The sequence below is a fragment of the Stegostoma tigrinum genome, chromosome 5, assembly GCF_030684315.1.
Source record: "Stegostoma tigrinum isolate sSteTig4 chromosome 5, sSteTig4.hap1, whole genome shotgun sequence".
Classification (NCBI taxonomy): Eukaryota; Metazoa; Chordata; class Chondrichthyes; order Orectolobiformes; family Stegostomatidae; genus Stegostoma; species Stegostoma tigrinum.
The window spans coordinates 111,816,217-111,837,584 of record NC_081358.1 but is presented as its reverse complement, the minus strand read 5'-3'; the positions used below and the strand labels follow the sequence as shown (position 1 = coordinate 111,837,584).

The following is a 21,368-nucleotide window of genomic DNA, read 5'->3' as shown; positions in this document are numbered from 1 at the left end:
AATAAAGGGTGATTTGGTGATGGATTCTGGCCTTCATGGGCTTGTTAGATCTGTTAGAGGTCTATCCAATTTGGCAGAATGTAGTGCCAGCCATCATAATAGATGCATATTTTCAATGTGCAGATGGGGCTTTATCTCCACGAGGACTGTCTTGCTTAACCCTACCAATACTGTCAAGTACAACTACATTTGTGACAGGTAGTTTGGTGAGAATGCGGTCAAAGTAGAATTTTCTGGTTGTTGGTTCCCTCATCACCAACCGCAGATCCAAGAAGTTATAGTCCAGCATCTATGACCTTTAAGTCTAGCTTGGTCAATACCTTTAGGACTGTACCTGTTCAGTCAGTAGCAATGCAACTGAGCCAATCCTGGTGATGCTAATCGGAGTTTCCCACTTGAGTACATTCTTGCACAGTTACTACTTCCTCTAAGTGGTGTTCAACATGGACATGTACTCATCCATTAGCTTGCAGAGTGGAGTGGGTAAATCAGAAGGAGGTTTTCTTGCATGTTTGACCTGATGCCACTAAATTTCATGAGGTGTGGAATTCATGTTGAGGACTCAAAGGGCAATTCCATCCTAATTGTATACTGTTCCACTACCTCTCATGGGTCCATTCCAGGGATGATGATGATGACGATGTCTGAAACATGGACTCAAAAATATGATTCGGAGTATGACAAAGTCAGGCTTTTGTTAGACTACTCTGTGGTACAGCCATCCTAATTTTGGCACAAGCCCACAGATATTAGTAAAGAGGACATTTTCACTGAAGCCAGGTGGCCGTATCCAATATCATCCCTTTCTTTACACTTTTCAGCAATTTGATTTGTCTTGCTAAGGACAGTTAAGATATTTCTGTAGGTCTGGAGCCATGTGTAAGCTAGACCAAGAAAGAATAGCAGATTTCTTTCCACGAGGATATGAGAAAAAAAAATTCATCTGAAGCCATGAGACTTCTTCTTGATTGTACACTAATATATCACCAGACTTAGTATGTCTGTTCATCTGGTGGAACAGGATATAACCAGAAGTGGTAATGGAGGTGCCAGGACATAGTCAAGATCAAAACCATACTTAACAGGTATTGCGATAACAACATGTAGAGCTGGATGAACACAGCAAGCCAAGCAGCATTAGAGGAGCAGAAAAGATGACATTTTCAGGTCTGGATCCTTCTTCAGAAAATGCAAAATCTTCTTCTAAGGATCTTCTTGTAAGCCTCTTCTAAGGATGCCCGTTTGTTATTTAAGATTCTCCAGCATCTGCAGTTCGTACTATCTCTTCACAGGTATTGTCAAACTTTACCATTGTAACTAATTGTTCATACAGGATAGAGTGGTTATTCCAGAGCTGTATAAATTAACTCATCTATAAGAACAAACTGGAAGAAATAAATCAAGCGATTCTATTTCTATTCAGTTCTCTTTGATAACATGATGATAATGTTACAGTAGCTGGAACCATACATGACTTTTGGATGTCAAAAGTAGCTTTAGTCCCCCTTTTTATCTGTCCTGTGAAAACACTTTGGAAAATCAGCTTACTTTTCATGCAAGTGATTTTGCAGACAGGCATGTCAATTGACCGATTATGTGCCTTCAGCAACAACTAACTTGAGGGGAAACCACTGTGTAAACTGCACTGATGCTACATAGGCAAATTGTCATATTGCTTCCAATGAAAGAATGAAAATTAATTGTCCTTGATAATTTTGTTTGAATTCCCATTTCAAGAAATATTGGCAATGGGATTCAAATTCAGTTCTGAAAGATGATATTTCAACAGTTTCGGGAAGTACTGGTTTAAAGGCCAACCAGATGCTTTTTGCATTTTACATAAATGGTAGAACAGCAAATTTGCAATGAATGATAACCAATACTTTGCAGGTTTCAGTACTTACATTAGGTAATTTTCCCAAAAAAAATAAGGCAGCAAATGATTAAAATCAACACAGCACAACTAAACTACGACATGATGCCCAGCATGGGTTCCACCAGGACCACGCAGTACCTAATCTCATTAACTGCTTTGGTTCAAACATGGACGTGAAATGAGAGTGGCAGCTCTTGACATCAAGGCTGCATTCCACCAAGTGTGGCATCAAAGAGCCCTGGCAAAACTGGTGTCAATGGGAATCTAGGGGCAAACTCTCCAGTGGTTGGAGTCATACCTGACACATAGGAAGATGGGTGTGGTTGATGGAGGTCAGTCATTTCTACGGGAGTTCCTCAGGGTAGTGTCCAAGGCCAGACCATCTTCGGTCACTTCAAATGACCTTCCGTTGATCAGAAGGTCAGAAGTGGAGATGTTCACTGATGACTGCACAATGTTCAGCACAATTTGTGATTCCTCGGATACTGAGGCAACTCATGTCCAAATGCAACAAAATCTGGATGATATCCAGGCTTGGGCCAATAAGTGGCAAGTAACATTTGTGCTACACAAATGCAAGGCTATGATCATCACAAATAAGAGACAATCTAACCACTGATCCTTCAAACACATCCAGTGGTGTTACCATCACTGAAACCCCACTACCAACATCCTAAGAATTATCATTGACCAGAAGCTCAACTGGACTCACCACAAACACAGCAACTGCAAGAGCAGATCAGAGGCTAGGAATACTGCAGTGAGTAACACCTCCTGACTCCCCATCTACAAGGCACAAGTCAGGAGTGCGATGGAATACTCCCCATCTGCCTGGTGGAGTGCAGCCCCAACATCACACAAGCAGTTTGGACACCATCCAGGACAAAGCTGCCCACCTGATTGGCACTACATCCAAAAGATTCCACTCCCACCACCACTGATGCTCAATAGCAGCAGTGTGTGCTATCTACAGGATGCACTGCAGATAGTCAAATATCCGAAGACAACACCTTCAAAACTCACAACCACTTGCACTTGGAAGGACATGGCAGCAGGTATATGGGAAGACAACCACCTTCAAGTTCCCCTCCAAGCCACTCACCATCCTGACTAGGAAATATATCGGTGTTCCTTCACTGTTGCTGGGTCAAATTCTCAGAATTCTCTCCCCAAAGGCATTGTGGGTCAACCCACAGCAGGTGGACTGCAATGGTTCAAGAAAGCACCTCACCATCACCTTCTCAAGGGCAGCTAGGGACAGGCAATAAATGCTGGCCAGCTAGCGATGTCTACTATATAACAAAAAATATTCAAAGTGCACATATCTATACGCTGAGTCCTATTAGCTGGATTTAACCAGATGATTGTATGGACTATTGTAGAAATATCTGATGGTCTTAAAGAGGATATGATTTCAACAAAACAATGTAAATGGACATCAGCACACATTGAACATGTCAGAAACAAAAACATAAGCACTGGAAAAGTTTGTGCATTAGACAGGTTAAACAAAATCCTTAATACAAAGTGGAATTAGTGTTGAAAATATAAACAGAAATGTTGGTAGAATTGGTTAGAATTTAGAGAAACTAGAGCAATAGAAAGTGGCTTCTCTCTTTTAAAGAACTGAATGCACATTTTTAGTTATCAGCTGCTTAGCAAGCAAGGGAACAAACAATATCTAACAACTCCATTTATGCAATTATGAATATAGTTGTGCAACTTCACCAAACTTCATTCACTTCCAGTGCGATAAAAATGTGGATTTCTTTCTAAAAATATCTTTCTAACTTTATAAGGCAATCGCAATTGTCACATTTGATGTTACCAGTCTGTGAAATGCGAACAGAAAACATTGACATTTGTCACAGAAGGGAAAACAACGGATCGCTTTTAAAAAGGACAAAAAAAACAAACAAACATATGAATTCAGAGGAGGCCTCTCAGCCCCCCAAACTTGGCTCTGCCACTCAATGAGACCACAGCTGATGTGATGGGTCCATATTTCCACTTACCTGTAATAACCAATCATTTCCTGTTTAACAAGAATATATGTATGTGTACATACAGACACACACAAACACATACACCTTTAACTTGACAATATTGAAAGACACTGCATTCACCATATTCTGAACAGTCATGATCCTCTAAGAAAAAAGCATTATCCTCATCTGTTTTTAAAGGGTGACCCTTTCTCTTTAAATAGCGATTCCCACTTCTAGAATCTCCAACAATAAGAATCAACATGCACCCTGTTCTAGAAGCTAACAGTTCAATCTAGTTACAACGCAGAAGCAAAATATCTACATGTACTTTTTGTATTAGGTTTAATTTCTATTACTGGGTGATTAGCCTTGGAATGATATAATCGTGATACAATCAAACAATAGGTTATCTAGCCCAGCTTGTAAACACTGAAGTTTGCTATTCCTTTATGTTATACACATTTCTTCTGGGCGTTTAAGTGTTACTCACTTGTTACCTTCTGTATTAGTGTGATATTGCCTTGATTAAAGTTTTAAGTAACTATGCAATTTTTTTTATATAAAGTAAAATAACTGTGCCAAAGAGAACAGCCACAGTGAAATACATCACCCAGCAAGAGGCTTCCAAAAGGCAGTGATCTGAACAACTGACATAATCAACAACGTGTAAACACAGGAAGACAAAAAACTTTGATTTAATTAGGAATTCACACTACATGAGGAAAATCAGAGGCACAAGTGAATCGTGCTTCCTGTCCTAGGAGAATAGACATCAGGTGACCAGGCACTGGACTATTATACCTCACCTAGCCAATCATGATCTAATCATTCTCTTCCAGGGCTAATAACAGGGTTGGGACCCACTGGTCAAGCTGTGATTGTGGTTTGGGAAAGGTGGGCAAGGTTAAAAGCATTCTAGGGCTTTTGTGGCACAATAATGTATCTGGCTCTGGGTGAGAAGATCTTAATTTAATCCTACCTGCTTGAGACAGATGTCATTCCATAACTGAATCAGCTGGTTAAAATATCTAGAAAATCTTGCCACTCAGTGCTAGAGTGCAGATAACAAAAAGACGACAGAAAAATTTGCTGCCTGACAAATTGAGGACTAATATTTCATTCTGACCAAGCTGAATCCACTGCTTTAAATATTACTTCTGTTGTACTGGATTTGAAACCTTAATTAAATTGCCAATCTTGCCTAAACACACTCGTACTCCAAGCACTTTGGTACTTGGTCAGACTGGAGACTTATAACTTATGTTAAACTGGATTTCAGAATCCTAATAGTCTTGTTGAAGATCCCGCAGGGTCTTATGCATTCAAATCAAGTCACTTCTTTTTCTTCAAAACTGCAGCTGATACAGTCAACCCAGTGCAACTTTTCCTCCTTAGACAGCCCAATGCATTCCAGGTACTTTTAACTACTTCCAGCTCATTTACATCCTTCCTTAAACATGATAGCCGATATTGTACAGAGCACTCCATCTGCTGTCTCTCACCAATGCTCTGTATAACAGAAGCATAGCTTTCCTCCCTTTGCAATAGTTAACATTCTAATCAGCTTTCTCAATTATTTGTTGTACCTGCATACTAACTTGTTTCCTTTGGATGATGTTTTCTTTCCCCGAGAATCTCAAACTAAATTAGTTGAACACCATAACAGACATGCAGCTGGACATTCAGTGAAATTGCATGCTTGTTAGGTGCAGAAGGACCTCCATACTCTTGCAATATTGCTACACGTCAACAAATTGTTCAACTAATAGATCATAATTGTTAAATGAATACTTAGGCTTGAAATTACTTCACATTTGTGGCAAATTTCATTTCCACCTATTTCAATATACATTCACTTCTCCCCCGAACGGACTGCATCCATTATATGAATTACAGCAAGTAACATCAGCTCACCATTATTTTTAAGAGTAGTACCTGCACCACTGGATACTTAAATAAAGAAAAACCATGATGCAATACATGAACCAATATGTATTCAGCTTAGGAACCAAAAAGTAAATTGCCTGATAAAACAAGCATTGTTTTACTATTGTTTTATTGTTTCCTTAAAGAAATTACCCTCGTCCCTCCAAAAAATCTCAGTTCATCCCTCTCTCACTGCAACCCTCTTGTACTTTTCTTTGGCCCTGAAACTGCTCGACCACATCCGAAGGCAAATCAGGTACTACTGCCACATTTCCTTTCTGAGCACCTGCCTATGGAACCAGATAATCCCCAACGGATTAATAGATGTGCCTCCCACTTCCTACAGACAAAGGGGGTGGCCAGGGGTACCCACGTGGGCTCAAGATATGCCTGCCTCTTCGTAGGGTGTGTGGAACAATCCCTCTTCCAAAACTACACTGGCCCTACCCACCCCCATCTCTTCCTCCGGTACATTGATGACTGTTGCGGCGCCACCTTGTGTTCCCACGAGGAGCTCAAAGAGTTCATCCACTTCACTAACACCTTCCACCACAACCTTAAGTTTACCTGGACCATCTCTGACACCTCTCTCTCCTTCCTGGACCTCTCTGTCTTCATCTCTGGCATCTGGAAACTGATATCCATTTCAAACCTACTGACTCCCACAACTACTTAGAATTTTCCTTCTCTCACCCACCTTCCAGTAAAAAGGCCATCCCCTATTCCCAACTCCTTCGCTTCCGCCGCATTTGCTCCCAAAATGAAGCATTCCACTCCCGAACATCACAGATGTCCTCTTTTTTTCAAAAACCGCAACTTCCCCTCCACAGTGATTGAAAATGCTCTTGACCGTGTCTCCCGCATTTCCCGCAACTCATCCCTCACACCCCCTATCTGCAATAATAGCCAAAACAGAATCCTCCTCGTCCTCACGTACCAGCGCACCAACCTCCAAATCCAACGCATCATCCTCCGACATTTCCGCCATCTGCAATCTGACCCCACTACCAAAGACATTTTTCCCTCCCCAGCCCTACGTACTTTTTGGAGGGACCACTCTCTCCGTGACTCCCTTGTCCGCTCCACACTCCCCTCCAGTCCCACCATCCCTGGCGCTTTTCCCTGTAACCGAAGCCACACTTGCACCTATACCTCCCCCCTCACCCCCATCCCCATCCCAGGGCCTAAGAAGACTTTTCACATCAAACAGATGTTCACCTGCACATCTATTAATGTGATATACTATATCCGCTGTTGCCGATGTGGCCTCCTCCTCTACATCAGAGAAACCAACGGAGGCTTGGGGACCGCTTTGCAGAACTCCTATGCTCAGTTCGCAACAAACAACTACACCTTCCAGTCGCGAACCATTTCACTCTCTGCCCACCTCCCCCCCGCCACCGCAAAACTACTCGGACAACATGTCCAACCTGGGCCTCCTGCATTGCCATAATGACACCACCTGAAAGATGCCAGAACAGCATCTCATATTCCACTTGGGAACTCTGCAGCCCAAGGGTATCAATGTGGACTTCACAAGCTTCACAATCTCCCCTCCCCCAACCACATGCCAAAACCAGCCCAGCTAGTCCCCACCTCCCGAACTATTCCTCCCACCTCAAGCCCCACCCCCATCCCCTACCCACTAACCTCATCCTGCCCCCTTGACCTGTCCATCCTCCCTGGACTGACCTATCCCCTCCCTATCTCCCCACCTACATTCACCTTCACTGGCTCTAACCCTGCCTCTTTGACCTGTCTGTTTCCTCTCACCCTATCTTCTCCTCTATCCAGCTTCTATCTGCCTCCCCCTGTCTCCCTATTTATTTCTAAATCCCCTTCCCCTTCCCCCATTTCTGAAGAAGGGTCCCAACCCAAAACATCAAGCTTACCTGCTCCTCTGATGCTGCTTGGCCTACTGTGTTCATCCAGCTTCACACCGTGTTATCTCATTGTTCTACTATGAATACTTAATAGCCTGTAATTAGCCACAAAACAATCTTGAACTTTTGTAGGCTCTTTGTCAACCTTCAGTATCTAACCAACTTGATTTCAAATAGTAATATCAATGTAACTACGCAATATCTATGTTTTATTTATGAGTAATGACATTTTAAGGTGGTGGTAGATGAAAGTAGTACATTTATAAAATTTAAGTGGATTTTAGCAAAGCTTTTAACAAAGTCACACATGGGAAACTGACAAAGAAAATAAAAGCACATAGATCAAGGTTGACTTGCAAATCGGATCCAAAATTAGCTTAGTGGTAGGAGGCAGAGGGTGGTAGTGGAAGACTGGTGTTAAGCGCATATCGCTAGGATCAGTACAGTGTTCCTTATTATCTGTGACAGATGAAACAGAGATTGGCTGGTTGACAGTGAGGAGGGAGGTCTTAGATTATAGTATATCATAAACCGATTGTCAGATGGGCAGAACAGTGACATATGGAATTTAATCCTGAGAAATGTGATGTGATGACTTTGGAAGAAGGTAAGGGAGTAATCAGTGAATGGCAGGACACAGATCATGGGAAGGTGTCCACAGACCCCTTAAGGGAGCAGGACAGGTTAATAGACCAGTTAAGGAGGCATGAAGGACACTTCCTTTCATCAGTCGTGGCACAGATTCTAACAGCAGGGCGGTTATTTTGAAGATGTTTCAAACTTTTGTTAGGCCACAACTGGAGTACTGTATGCATTTCTGGTCACTGCACTATAGGAAGGATGTGATGTGATTACACTGGAAGGAATGCAGAGGAGCTTTACCAGGATGTTGCCTGGGGTAAAGCAGTTTAGCTATGAAGAGAAGATAACAAAGTGTGAAGCTGGATGAACACAGCAGGCCAAACAGCATCTCAGGAGCACAAAGTCTGACATTTCAGGTCTAGACCCTTCAGCAGAGCCCTCTGAAGAAGGGTCTAGGCCCGAAGCGTCAGCTTTTGTGCTCCTGAGATGCTGCTTGGCCTGCTGTGTTCATCCAGCTTCACACTTTGTTATCTTGGATTCTCCAGCATCTGCAGTTCCCATTATCTCTAGCTACAAAGAGAGACTGGAAAAGAGCTTGTTGTTTTCTTTCTAGCAAAAAAATAGGCTGAGTGTGAAACCGACTGAGGTGTACAGGATTGAGGGGCATAGACATGATGTGTCGGAAGCAGTTGAACTTTAAGGTGAAAGGGAATCCGAAATCCAATACCTTGGGAGAGTAGTAGAGGCCAGAAACCTTCACAAAGTACTTGGATGAGCACACAGCACTTCAGCCTCAGCCTAATTTAAGCCATTTTTAACAAAATAATAGTTGAAGTAATAATCCATATTTTATGCTACATTGAACAGTATTAAAGGAATTTTTCTGTGAAATTAAAAATAACTGTGATGTTTGAGATCTGAAACACAAACAATAATTGTTGGTGAAAATTAGGTGGTCTGGCATTATCTGTAGGAAAAAAGCAGAGTTAACGCTCTGAGTCTGGTGGATCTTCACCAGAACTTAATCATGATAAATCTACACAAGTCCCATTTTCCAGCACTTGGCCCACAGCCTGAATGTCAGGGGCAAGCCACAGGGACCAGGTCTCTGCTGCAGGGTCTGGCTCTGTGGCTCAGAAGGAAAGGGAGGGGAGAATAGGAGAGCAATTGTAGTGGGGGATTCAACAGAGGCAGAGACAGGCAGTTCTGTGAACGCGAACAAGATGAATAGATGGTACGTACCTTCTTTGACAAGGTGACAAAACAGGTGGATGAGGGTAAAACAGTTGATGTGGCGTTTATGGATTTCAGTAAAGCGTTTGATAAGGTTCCCCACAGTAGGCTATTGCAGAAAATACGGAGGCATAGGATCGAGGGTGATTTAGCGGTTTGGATCAGAAATTGGCTAGCTGTAAGGCAGAGGGTGGTGGTTGATGGGAAATGTTCATCCTGGAGTTCAGTTACTAGTGGTGTACCACAAGGATCTGTTTTGGGGTCACTGCTGTTTGTCATTTTTATAAATGACCTGGATGAGGGTGTAGAAGGACGGGTTAGTAAATTTGCAGATGCAAAATTGCAGGGGCATGAGAGAGGAATTGACGAAAATTGACTGGAAGTAGAGCCTAGCGGGGATGACAGGAGTTTCTGGGTGTAATTGAGGACACAGTACAGATGTTCATCCCAAAGAAAAGAAAGATTATCCGGGGATGGGATTAGACAGCCATGGCTGACAAAGGAAGTCAGGAAATGTATCAAAGAAAAAGAGACAGCCTATAAAGTGGCCAAGACCACTGGGAAATCAAAAGATTGGGAAGGCTACAAAAACAAACAGAGGATAACAAAGAGAGCAATAAGGAAGGAGAGAATCAAATATGAAGGTAGGCGAGCTAGTAATATTAGAAGTGATAGTAAAAGCTCCTTTCAATACATAAGAAACAAACGAGAGGCAGAAGTAGACATTGGGCTGCTCCAAATTGATGCTGGAAGGCTAGTGATGGGAGATAAGGAAATAGCTAAAGAACTTAATAAGTACTTTGCGTCAGTCTTCACAGTGGAAGACATGAGTAGTATGCCAACAATTAGGGAGAGTCAGGGGGCAGAGTTGAGTATGGTAGGCATTACAAAAGAGAAAGTGCTAAAATGTCTAAAAATTGATAAATCTCCTCGCCCCGATGGGCTACATCCTAGAGTTCTGAGGGAGGTGGCTGAGGAAATAGCAGAGGCTTTGGTTGTGATCTTTCAAAAGTCACTGGAGTCAGGGAAAGTCCCAGATCATTGGAAAATTGCTGTTGTTACCCCCTTGTTTAAGAAAGGATCAAGGCAAAAGATGGAAAATTAGAGGCCGATTAGCCTAACCTCGGTTGTTGGTAAAATTCTAGAATCCATTGTTAAGGATGAGATTTCTAAACTCCTGGAAGTGCAGAGTCAGATTAGAACAAGTCAGCATGGATTTAGTAAGGGGAGGTCGTGCCAAACAAACCTGTTAGAATTCTTTGAAAAGATAACAAGTATGTTAGACCAGGGAAACCCAGTAGATGTTATCTATCTAGACTTCCAAAAGGCCTTTGATACGGTGCCTCACGGTAGGCTGCTGAGCAAGGTAAGGGCCCAAGGTGTTCAAGGTGAGTTACTGGCTTGGATTGAGGATTGGCTGTCTGACAGAAGGCAGAGAGTTGGGATAAAAGGCTCTTTTTCGGAATGGCAACTGGTGACGAGTGGTGTCCCACAGGGTTCAGTGTTGGGGCCACAGCTGTTCACCTTATATATTAAATGATCTGGATGAAGGGACTGGGGGCATTCTGGTGAAGTTTGCCGATGATACGAAGATAGGTGGACAGGCAGATAGTACTGAGGAGGTGGGAAGCTGCAGAAAGATTTAGATAGTTTATGAGAGTGGTCCAGGAAATGGCTGATGAAATTCAATGTGAGTAAATGTGAGGTTTTGCACTTTGGAAAAAAGAATACAGGCATGGACTATTTTCTAAATGGTGAGAAAACTTGTAAGGCAGAAGTACAAAGGGATCAGGGAGGGTTGGTCCAGGATTCTTTAAAGGTTAACTTGCAGGTAGAGTCCGTGATTAAGAAAGCGAATGTAATGTTGTCATTTATCTCAAGAGGGTTGGAATATAAAAGCAGCGATGTGCTTCTGAGGCTTTATAAAGCTCTAGTTAGGCCCCATTTAGAATACTGTGTCCAATTTTGGGCCCCACATCTCAGGAAGGACATACTAGCCCTGGAGCATGTCCAGCGAAGATTCACACAGATGATCCCTGGAATGGTACGTTTAACATATGATGAACTGCTAAGGATCCTGGGATTGTACTCATTAGAGTTTAGCAGGTTGAGGGGAGATCTAATAGAAACTTACAAGATAACGTATGGCTTAGAAGGGGTGGACGCTGGGAAGTTGTTTCTGTTAGGCGGGGAGACTAGGACCATGGACACAGCCTTAAAACTAGAGGGGGTAAATTTAAAACTGAAATGAGACAGCATTTCTTCAGCCAGAGTGTGGTGGGCTTGTGGAATTCATTGCCACGGAGTGCAGTGGAGGCCAGGACGTTAGATGCCTTCAAGGCAGAGATCAACAAATTCTTGATCTCGGAAGGAATCGAGGGCTACGGGGAGAATGCCAGGAAGTGGAGCTGAAACGCCCATCAGCCATGAGTTAAATGGCGGAGTCGACTTGATGGGCCGAATGGCCTTACTTCCACTCCTATGTCTTCTGGACTTAATAGATACATAAAAGATGATCAGAGGATTAGATAGGGTGGGCAGTAAGGGCTTTTTCCTCGAACGGTGGTTGTTAACCTGAGGGGACATAGCTTTAAAGTTGAGGAGTGACAGATATAGGACAGATGTCAGAGGTAGGTTCTTTACTCATAGTAGTAAGGGCATGGAATGCCCTGCCTGCAACAGTAGTAGACTCGCCAACTTTAAGGGCATTTAAATAGTCATTGGATAAACATATGGATGATAATGCAATAATGCAGGTTAGATTTCAGATTGTTGTACCATGTGAAACCATCGAGGGTGGAAGAGGCTGTACTGCGCTGTAATGTTCTAATTTGCCTCCCGGGTGCCAACATCTGTGACATCTCAGATTGTGTCTTCAAGATCCTTAAGGGGGACGGTAAGCAACCAGCAGTCATGGTACACATCGGTACCAACGACATAGATAGAAAAAGGACAGAATGCGAAAAACGAGTACAGGGAGTTAGGTTCTAAGCTGAAGTCCAGGACAAACAGGGTAGTTGTCTCTGGGTTACTACCACTGCCACGTAATAACAAGTTAAGAAATGGGGAGAGAGCACAGCTAAACACATGCCTACAGGGCTGGTGTAGGAGGGAGGGCTTCCATTATGTGGATAATTGGAGCACATTCTGGGGAAGGTGGGGCTTGTACAGGAAGGATGGGTTGCTCCTGAACCGGAAGGGCACAAATATCCTGGGAGCGAGGTTTGCTCCAGCTAAACAGGATGGTTTAAACTAGATTGACAGGGGATGGGCAACCGGATTTGTAATTCAGAAGATGAGGTGTTCAGCCTTCCAACAGACACAAGAGGAGTGAAGTTGTTAATAAAGTAATACAGTTAATGGAGCATAATTGTGGACACAGAGGTGGTCTGAAGTATGTATACTTCAATACTGGAAGTATCGGAAATAAGGTGGATGAACTTAGAGCATGGGTCAGTACTGGGAACTATGACGTTGTGGCCATTACAGAAACTTGGGTAACTCAGGGACATGAATGGTTGTTGGAAGTTCCAGGATTTAGATGCTGTAAAAGAAAGAGGGAGGGTGGTAAAAGAGATGGGAGAGTAGCATTGCTAGTCAGGGCTAGTACAGCAGCCACTGAAAGGCAGTTTGAGAATGATATGTTGACACAGTCAGTTTGGATTGAGGTCCAGAACAAGAATGGAGCAGTCACTTTGTGGGGGGGGGGGGTTTACAGACCCCCTAATAGTTGCAGAGAAGTAGTGGTGGAGCGGATTGGGAGACAGATACTGGAAAGGTGCAACGGTCACAGGATTGTCGTCATGGGTGACTTCAATTTTCCAAATATTGATTGGAAACATTTTAGTTGTAATAGTTTAGATGGAGCAGATTTTGTCCAGTGTATCCAAGAAGGATTCCTGACACAGTATGTATATAGACCAACATATGAAGAGGCCACTTCTGATTTGGTGCTTGGTAATGAACTGGGCCAAGAGTTAGACCCATTGGTAGGAGCGCATTTTGGCAGCAGCAATCATAACTCTGTTACTTTTACAACGGTCATGGAAAAGGGCAGGTACATACATCAGGGTAAGGTTTATAATTGGGGGAAGGGTAATTATAATTCAGTTAGGCAAGAGCTGGGTAACATAAAATGAGAAGAGATGCTGACTGGGAAGAGCACGATAGAAATGTGGAGATTGTTTAAGGAATGTATACTGCGTGTGATTGATATGTTTGTCCCTAGCAGACAGGGAAGATGTAGTCAAGTGAGGGGGCCTTTGTTCTCAAGAGAAGTCGAACGACTGGTTAAGAGGAAGAAGGATGCTTGTACAAGGTTTAGGAAAAAAGGATCGTAAACGGGTCTTGAAGGATACAAGTTAGCCAGGAAGGAGCTGAAGAAAGGGCTTAGGAGAGCTATAAGGGGGCATGAGAAAACCTTGGCATATAGGAATTAGGAAAACCCCAAGGCTTTTTAAATGTTCATGAAGAATGAGAGAATGACCACAGAAAGAGTAGGGCCGATCAAGGGAATGTGTGCACGGAGCCTAAACAGATAGGAGAGGTCCTTAATGAATACTTTTCTTCAGTATTCATAACTGAGAGGGACCTAGTTGGTGGGGAGGACAGTTTGAAACAGGTTGGTAGGCTACAGGAGGTGGATGTTAGTAAGGAAGATGTACTAGGAATTTTGAGGAACTTGAAGATAGGCAAGTCCCCCAGGCCTGATGGGGTTTATCCAAAGATTCTATGGGAAGTGAGGGAAGAGATCGCAGGGCCTTTGGCAATGATCTTTTCATGCTCACTATCCACGGGTGTGGAGCTGGAAGGCTGGAGAAAAGCAAACATCATTCCCTTGTTCAAAAAAGGGAATAGGGATAACCTGGAAATTATAGGTCAGTTAGTCTTACTTCAGTGGTGGGAAAATTATTGGAAAGGGCTCTGACAGGTAGGATTTATGATCACTTGGATAGGCACAGTTTGATTTGTCAGCACGGATTTGAGAGGGGTAGATCGTGCCTTACAAACCTTATTGAGTTCTTTGAAGAGGTGACCAAACATGTGGATTAAGGTAGAGCAGTGGATGTGGTATACATGGATTTAAGTAAGGCGTTTGATAAGGTTCCCCACGGTAGGCTCATGCAGAAAGTAAGGAGACATGGGATTGGGGCAAATGTAGCAGATTAGATTCAGAATTGGCTGACCCTTAGACGACAAAGGGTGGTAATGGACAGAAAATATTCAACATGGTGCTCAGTTACGAGTGGTGTACCACAAGGATCTGTTCTGGGTCCTCTTCTATTTGTGATTTTTGTAAATGATTTGAAATGTAGGAGTGGAAGGGTGGATTAGTAAGTTCGTGGATGATACGAAGGTGGGTCAAGTTGTGGATAGTGTGGAGGGGTGTTCTGAGTTACAAAGGGACATTGATAGGATGCAAAGCTGGGCTAAGAAGTTGCAGATGGAGTTTAACCCTGAAAAGTGTGAGGTGATTCATTTTGGAAGGACAAACTTGAACGCAGAATACAGGGTTAATGGAAAGATTATTGGCAGTGTGAAAGAGCAGAGGGATCTTGGGGTTCATGTCCACAGTTCCCTGAAAGCTGCCACCCAGGTTGGTAGAGTTGTTCAGAAGGCGTATGGTGCATTAGCTTTCATTAGTAGAGGGAATGAATTCAAGAACCATGAAGTTACGCTCCAATTATACAAAAGCCTGATTGGGCCAAATCTGAAGTAGTGTGTCGAGTTCTGATCGCCTCATTAAAGGAAAGATTAGGAAGCATTGGCAAAGGTGCAGAGGAGATTTTCCAGGATGTTGCCTGGAATAGAGGGAAGGTCTTACAAGGAAAGGTTGACAGCGCTAGGGCTTTTCTCTTTAGAACAAAGAAGGATGAGAGGTGACTTGATAGAGGTGTACAAAATGATCAGAGTTATAGATAGAGTAGACAGCCAGAGACTCCCCCCCCCCCCCCCCGAGGGTGGAGGTAACCATTACTGGAGGGCATAGTTTTAAAGGATGTGGAGGTAGAGATAGGGGAGACGTCAGAGGTAGGTTCTTTACTCAGAGTGTTTGGGACGTGGAATGCTTTGCCGGAGAGGGTCGTGGAGACAGCCTCATTAGGGGCATTTAAGCATTATGAGGAAGGCGCATGGATGATAGTATAAGGTAGGAATGGAGGTTAGATAGACCTTAGATTTAAGGTAAAAGTTTGGCACAATATCGTGGGCTGAAGGGCCTGTACTTTGCCGTACTGTTCTACATTCTGTTTTCTAGTTCTAAATCTTTTCTAAACCATCTCAGGTTTAACAACATCCTCCCAAAGATGGACAACCAGAATTGTGCACATATTCCAAAGTGGCTTCATCAATGTCCTGTCTAGCAAAATGACATCCCAACTTCTATACTCAATGCACTGACGAATAATCGCAAGCATACCAAACGCGTTCTTCACCACCCAATCAACCAGTGACTCTACTTTCAAGGATTTATGCACCTGCACCCCTCGGTGCAATAACTCTTTAATCAGCAACACTCTCCAGGGCCCAAGCATGAACTGCATAAGTCCTGCTATAGTTTGCCTTACCAAATGGCAACACTTCACATTTATCTAGATTAAACTCCATCTGCCACTCCTCGGCCCATTGGCACGTGATCAAGGTCCCATTCAACTCAGAGATAATCATCATCACCATGCAGTACACCACCTATTTTGGTTAGAGATAATGGGAACTGCAGATGCTGGAGAATCTGAGATAACAAAGTGTGGAGCTGGATGAACACAGTAGGCCATGCAGCATCTTAGGAGCACCCAAGATGCTTCTTGGCCGGCTGTGTTCATCCAGCTCCGCATTTTGTTACCGCCTATTTTGGTGTCATCTGCAAACTTACTAACCATACATCGTATATTGAAAGGAAGCTGCAGTGTTACTGGGGAATGTATCCTCTGAAAAGAATCTCAAGACTGAAGGGTCTAGGCCAGAAACGTCAGCTTTTGTGCTCCTAAGATGCCGCTTGGCCTACTGTGTTCATCCAGCTCCACACTTCGTTATCTCGGATTCTTCAGCATCTGCAGATCCCATTATCTCTGACCACAAAACTTCCCCAGTTGTGCAAAGAGGACAAAAAGCTAAGTTACTCAGTGACAAAGTGAGCATTCCACATTCCCATTACTTCTAATCTATTGTTAAACTCCTGCCTGCCTATTAACAGCCTTCCTATTGCAATTCTGTTACTTGCATCCAAACTTTTCTGGATATAGTACTGGCATACAGAAATATTCCATAAAACATCAAAAATAGTAAGAATACTCTGTTGGGAGAAGCCAGAACAAGAGAACATTTAAGAGTGATATTGCAATGTCCAAATAGTTAGATAAAAGTGCGAGTGAGAAGGATCTTTACTGGTAAGTTTTATTTACAGCAAAATTGCATTGTTATTTAAGTGATTTATGCTGTAAGTAAAGTATGACAGTGAAGTGTAAAACCCCTGTATTATGTTTCTATTACTTAGTGGGAGTTTTTACATTGATCGAGGAGTCCACATAATCAGAATATTTAATCAACCAGTACACTTCTGGTCCCATAGGTGCCAATTAGTGAAACATTTGCTGTAGCCACAAAACACTGTATTCTGAATTCCATTTTTGTTCTGTAAGACAGCAATCTGTGAAAATGGCAAAATTTAAAGTAAACTTTTAGAAGTCAGTGATAATGGGAACTGCAGAGTCAGATAACAATTCAGTTCCTTCTCCCCATTCCCCTCTCTGAAGAAGGGTCTAGGCCCAAAACGTCAGCTTTTGTGCTCCTGAGATGCTGCTTGGCCTGCTGTGTTCATCCAGCTCCACACTTTGTTATTTTAGAAGTCAGTGTTCATTTCACTATTACAAAACACAATTTGTATTCAAATCTGCATGGCAATAGGGGTGGGGCCTGTTGCAAGTGCTTCAATTATGCAACTGAATTATTTTCAAAAAAATGCATGAATAACACTAGATGATGCTTGTTGTTTCTGAACAACAGGAAGGGAAGTGTAGTACCTCAAAATCCAGGGTAGTGTAAGCCCAAGAAGGTTAAAATACACCACCAGAATATGGGCAATCTTGAGGGGAGCAAGTTTTTTGAGAGGCGTTTCAAAACTAGGTTGTCTGAAGTGAAGAAGTAAAATCCTTTGTAGAGTTTCAACAAGATTTAGTAACCCAAAACATCATGAACTTTGGTTGGAGATGGGAACTTGCTGAGTAATCTATGGGGTCTGTTTCATCTCCTTAGCTATTTGGTGTGTCCTGTAGGATGTTCAATCATCACTTTTGTTGCCCATTTTTTCCCCTCAAGTTAAGCTTGAAAATATCAAAGTACAAATTCAGGGAAAGGTTCACCAGGTTGCTCTCAGGTGTGTAGGGATTGTCTTATGAGCAAAGTTGGGTAATTTGAGCCATTACTCATTGGAATATTGAAGATCATGAGGTAACCTTTATTAAAGCATACAATATTCATCGGGCACTTGATAGGTTAGACAGGTTGTTTAGTCTTGCAGGAGAGTCTAGAACCAAGAGGGCATTGTCTCAGAATAAAAGGTCACACATTTAAGGCAGACATGAGGAAGAATTTCTTCTCTCAGCAGGTAAGCAAATCTGTGGATTTCTGTTTCCAGTTGCACAGGTCTGTACAGGCTGGGTTATTAAATATATTCAAGTTGAGACAGCCAAACTTTTAATCAGTAAGGGGTTCAAAGACTATGGGGAAAAAGGCAGGAAAGTGAAGTTGAGGATTATCAGTTCAGCCATCATTTCATTGAATAGTGGAATAGACTCGATGAGTTAAATGGTCTACTTCCGTTCCTATGGCTGAGTTTGCCTTCCCTCGAATTTTCTTTCAGGCTATGTCAGCCTCCAGGATCCAGGTACGACAGTGACTGTCAGAACAAGAAATGAATGCCACAATTGACATACTGATGCCGATCGATGTGTACCGAAGTTCAGAGCGGCTGCATGCTTAGAGGGGGCACTGGTTGAGTGCCTTTGGAATTCTCTGCATCAAAAGGCAGTGAATGCAGAATCCTTAAATATTTTTAAAGGCACAACTAGTTAGATTATTGATTATCAAGAGGTTGAAAGATTATCAGGGTATGCAAGACTATAGAGCTGAGGTTAAAAACAGGTCAGCCACGATGTTATTGAATAGCAGAGCAGACTGAGGGTCGAGTGGCCTACTCTTGTTCCTTGTCATATGTTCAAGCTTTCAGCATAGTCAGTCAGAAGAATGTCAAGCAGCACAATTTCCAGACCAACAGTGAAAATCATAACCTAAATTAGCTACTATTTCCACTGTAACTTCAGTAGTTCCATTTCATTCCTATTCTAGTACAGGCAAAATTGGAGCTACAAATCAGCAGCAGAATCAAGGCAGGGATAACGGGAACTGCAGATGCTGGAGAATCCAAGACAACAAAACGTGAGGCTGGATGAACACAGCAGGCCAAGCAGCATCTCAGGAGCACAAAAGCTGACGTTTCGGGCCTAGACCCTTCATCAGAGAGGGGGATGGGGTGAGGGTTCTGGAATAAATAGGGAGAGAGGGGGAGGAGGACCGAAGATGGAGAGAAAAGAAGATAGGTGGAGAGAGTATAGGTGGAGAGAGTATAGGTGGGGAGGTAGGGAGGGGATAGGTCAGTCCAGGGAAGACGGACAGGTCAAGGAGGTGGGATGAGGTTAGTAAGTAGGAGATGGGGGTGCGGCTTGGGGTGGGAGGAAGGGATGGGTGAGAGGAAGAACAGGTTAGGGAGGCGGAGACAGGTTGGACTGGTTTTGGGATGCATTGGGTGGAGTGGAGGAGCTGGGCTGGTTGTGTGGTGCAGTGGGGGGAGGGGACGAACTGGGCTGGTTTTGGGATGCAGTTGGGGAAGGGGAGATTTTGAAACTGGTGAAGTCCACATTGATACCATTAGGCTGCAGGGTTCCCAGGCGGAATATGAGTTGCTGTTCCTGCAACCTTCGGGTGGCATCATTGTGGCACTGCAGGAGGCCCATGATGGACATGTCATCTAAAGAATGGGAGGGGGAGTGGAAATGGTTTGCGACTGGGAGGTGCAGTAGTTTGTTGCGAACTGAGCGGAGGTGTTCTGCAAAGCAGTCTCCAAGCCTCCGCTTGGTTTCCCCAATGTAGAGGGAGCCACACCACGTACAGTGGATGCATTATACCACATTGGCAGATGTGCAGGTGAACCTCTGCTTAATGTGGAATGTCATCTTGGGGCCTGGGATAGGGTTGAGGGGGCAAGTGTAGCATTTCCTGCGGTTGCAGGGGAAGGTGCCGGGTGTGGTGGGGTTGGAGGGCAGTGTGGAGCGAACAAGGGAGTCACGGAGAGAGTGGTCTCTCCGGAAAGCAGACAGGGGTGGGGATGGAAAAATGTCTTGGATGGTGGGGTCGGATTGTAGATGGCGGAAGCGTCGGAGGATGATGCGTTGTATCCGGAGGTTGGTGGGGTGGTGTGTGAGAATGAGGGGAATCCTCTTTGGGCGGTTGTGGCGGGGGCGGAGTGTGAGAGGCGTGTTGCAGGAAATACGGGAGACGCGGTCAAGGGCGTTCTCGATCACTGCGGGGGGGAAAGTTGCGGTGCTTGAAGAACTTGGACATCTGGGATGTGCGGGAGTGGAATGCCTCATCGTGGGAGCAGATGCGGCGGAGGCGGAGGAATTGGGAATAGGGGATGGAATTTTGGCAGGAGGGTGGGTGGGAGGAGGTGTATTCTAGGTAGCTGTGGGAGTCAGTGGGCTTGAAATGGACATCAGTTACAAGCTGGTTGCCAGAGATGGAGACTGAGAGGTCCAGGAAGGTGAGGGATGTGCTGGAGATGGCCCAGGTGAACTGAAGGTTGGCAGAATCAAGGCATTAAGTTTTCAACTCAACATTAGATTCAGTTTGGAAAACATTATCACCTACAATGAATCTGTTGTAAGAACGTGGCAGGACTAAAATGATAAAGCACTAATAAATTGTTTTGTCTCTCCATAAGCTACTATTTTATATTTTAAAAATTTACATGTGCAATATCATTTTAATTTGTTCATAAGCTTGTCACATGATCACATAACTATTATTCTCCAAATAAATGTGAATCTGTTGCTCATTTGTAATAAATGCTTTCCACTTATTTCCAAGTCAGAACTGTTACATATGACACATTTACATGTATAGACATGTTAAAACAGTGCATAGCAATCTTAGAAATGCTCTCAACTTTTCACCAAGGGTTAGACCAGAGAGCTGGCAAAAACATAGGAATAATGCACACAAGTATTTGGTGCAAGACACATTGACATGATTGTTCAAAAAGGTAGAAGAGCTGGAAGAAACAAGAATCTTACAGCAGTGTATGTTTCCTATATTCTGGATTATACTTAGTTATTGCAGATGCACAACAAGATTGTTATGACCAGGTGAGGAGTGAAGGAGTACATCATCCCTTTGCCCTCCTTGTTCGATCACAATAGATCTTTTGTTTGAAAAGAATATATCTGTCATTTAGTGAATACATAATTATTTATGTACTGCAAATTTAAAAGAACCAAAGTTCAACAAGGAAAGAAAGGAATTAGCTTTATTAGGCTGAAACCAATCAAAATAAAATTATAAAACACTCAGACTTTGCACAAAAACTTGAGACTTACAAATACAGATTGTTGTGGGGAAAGGTACATTGACTGAATTAGGAGTTCATAAAAACTGGCCTGAAGCCAGCCAGGTCAATTTCAGCGGTCTCAGTGATTCCAATTTAAAAATATAGATGGCTGAGTTGGTTGCACTTCTGCAGATGACAGTACTGAATTGAATCCTTTTAAGAAATCTCTGTCTACATCAAGGGCATGACTGGATTATCCCAATCAGCAAACAGGGATCAAA

At 43.2% G+C, this 21,368-nt stretch overlaps 1 protein-coding gene across 5 annotated transcripts in view; it reads right to left on the bottom strand.

Annotated features, from left to right (window-relative positions):
- Positions 1–21,368, bottom strand: part of LOC125451742 (focal adhesion kinase 1) — a 481,699-nt gene that overhangs the window by 300,969 nt on the left and 159,362 nt on the right. The window lies entirely within an intron of this gene.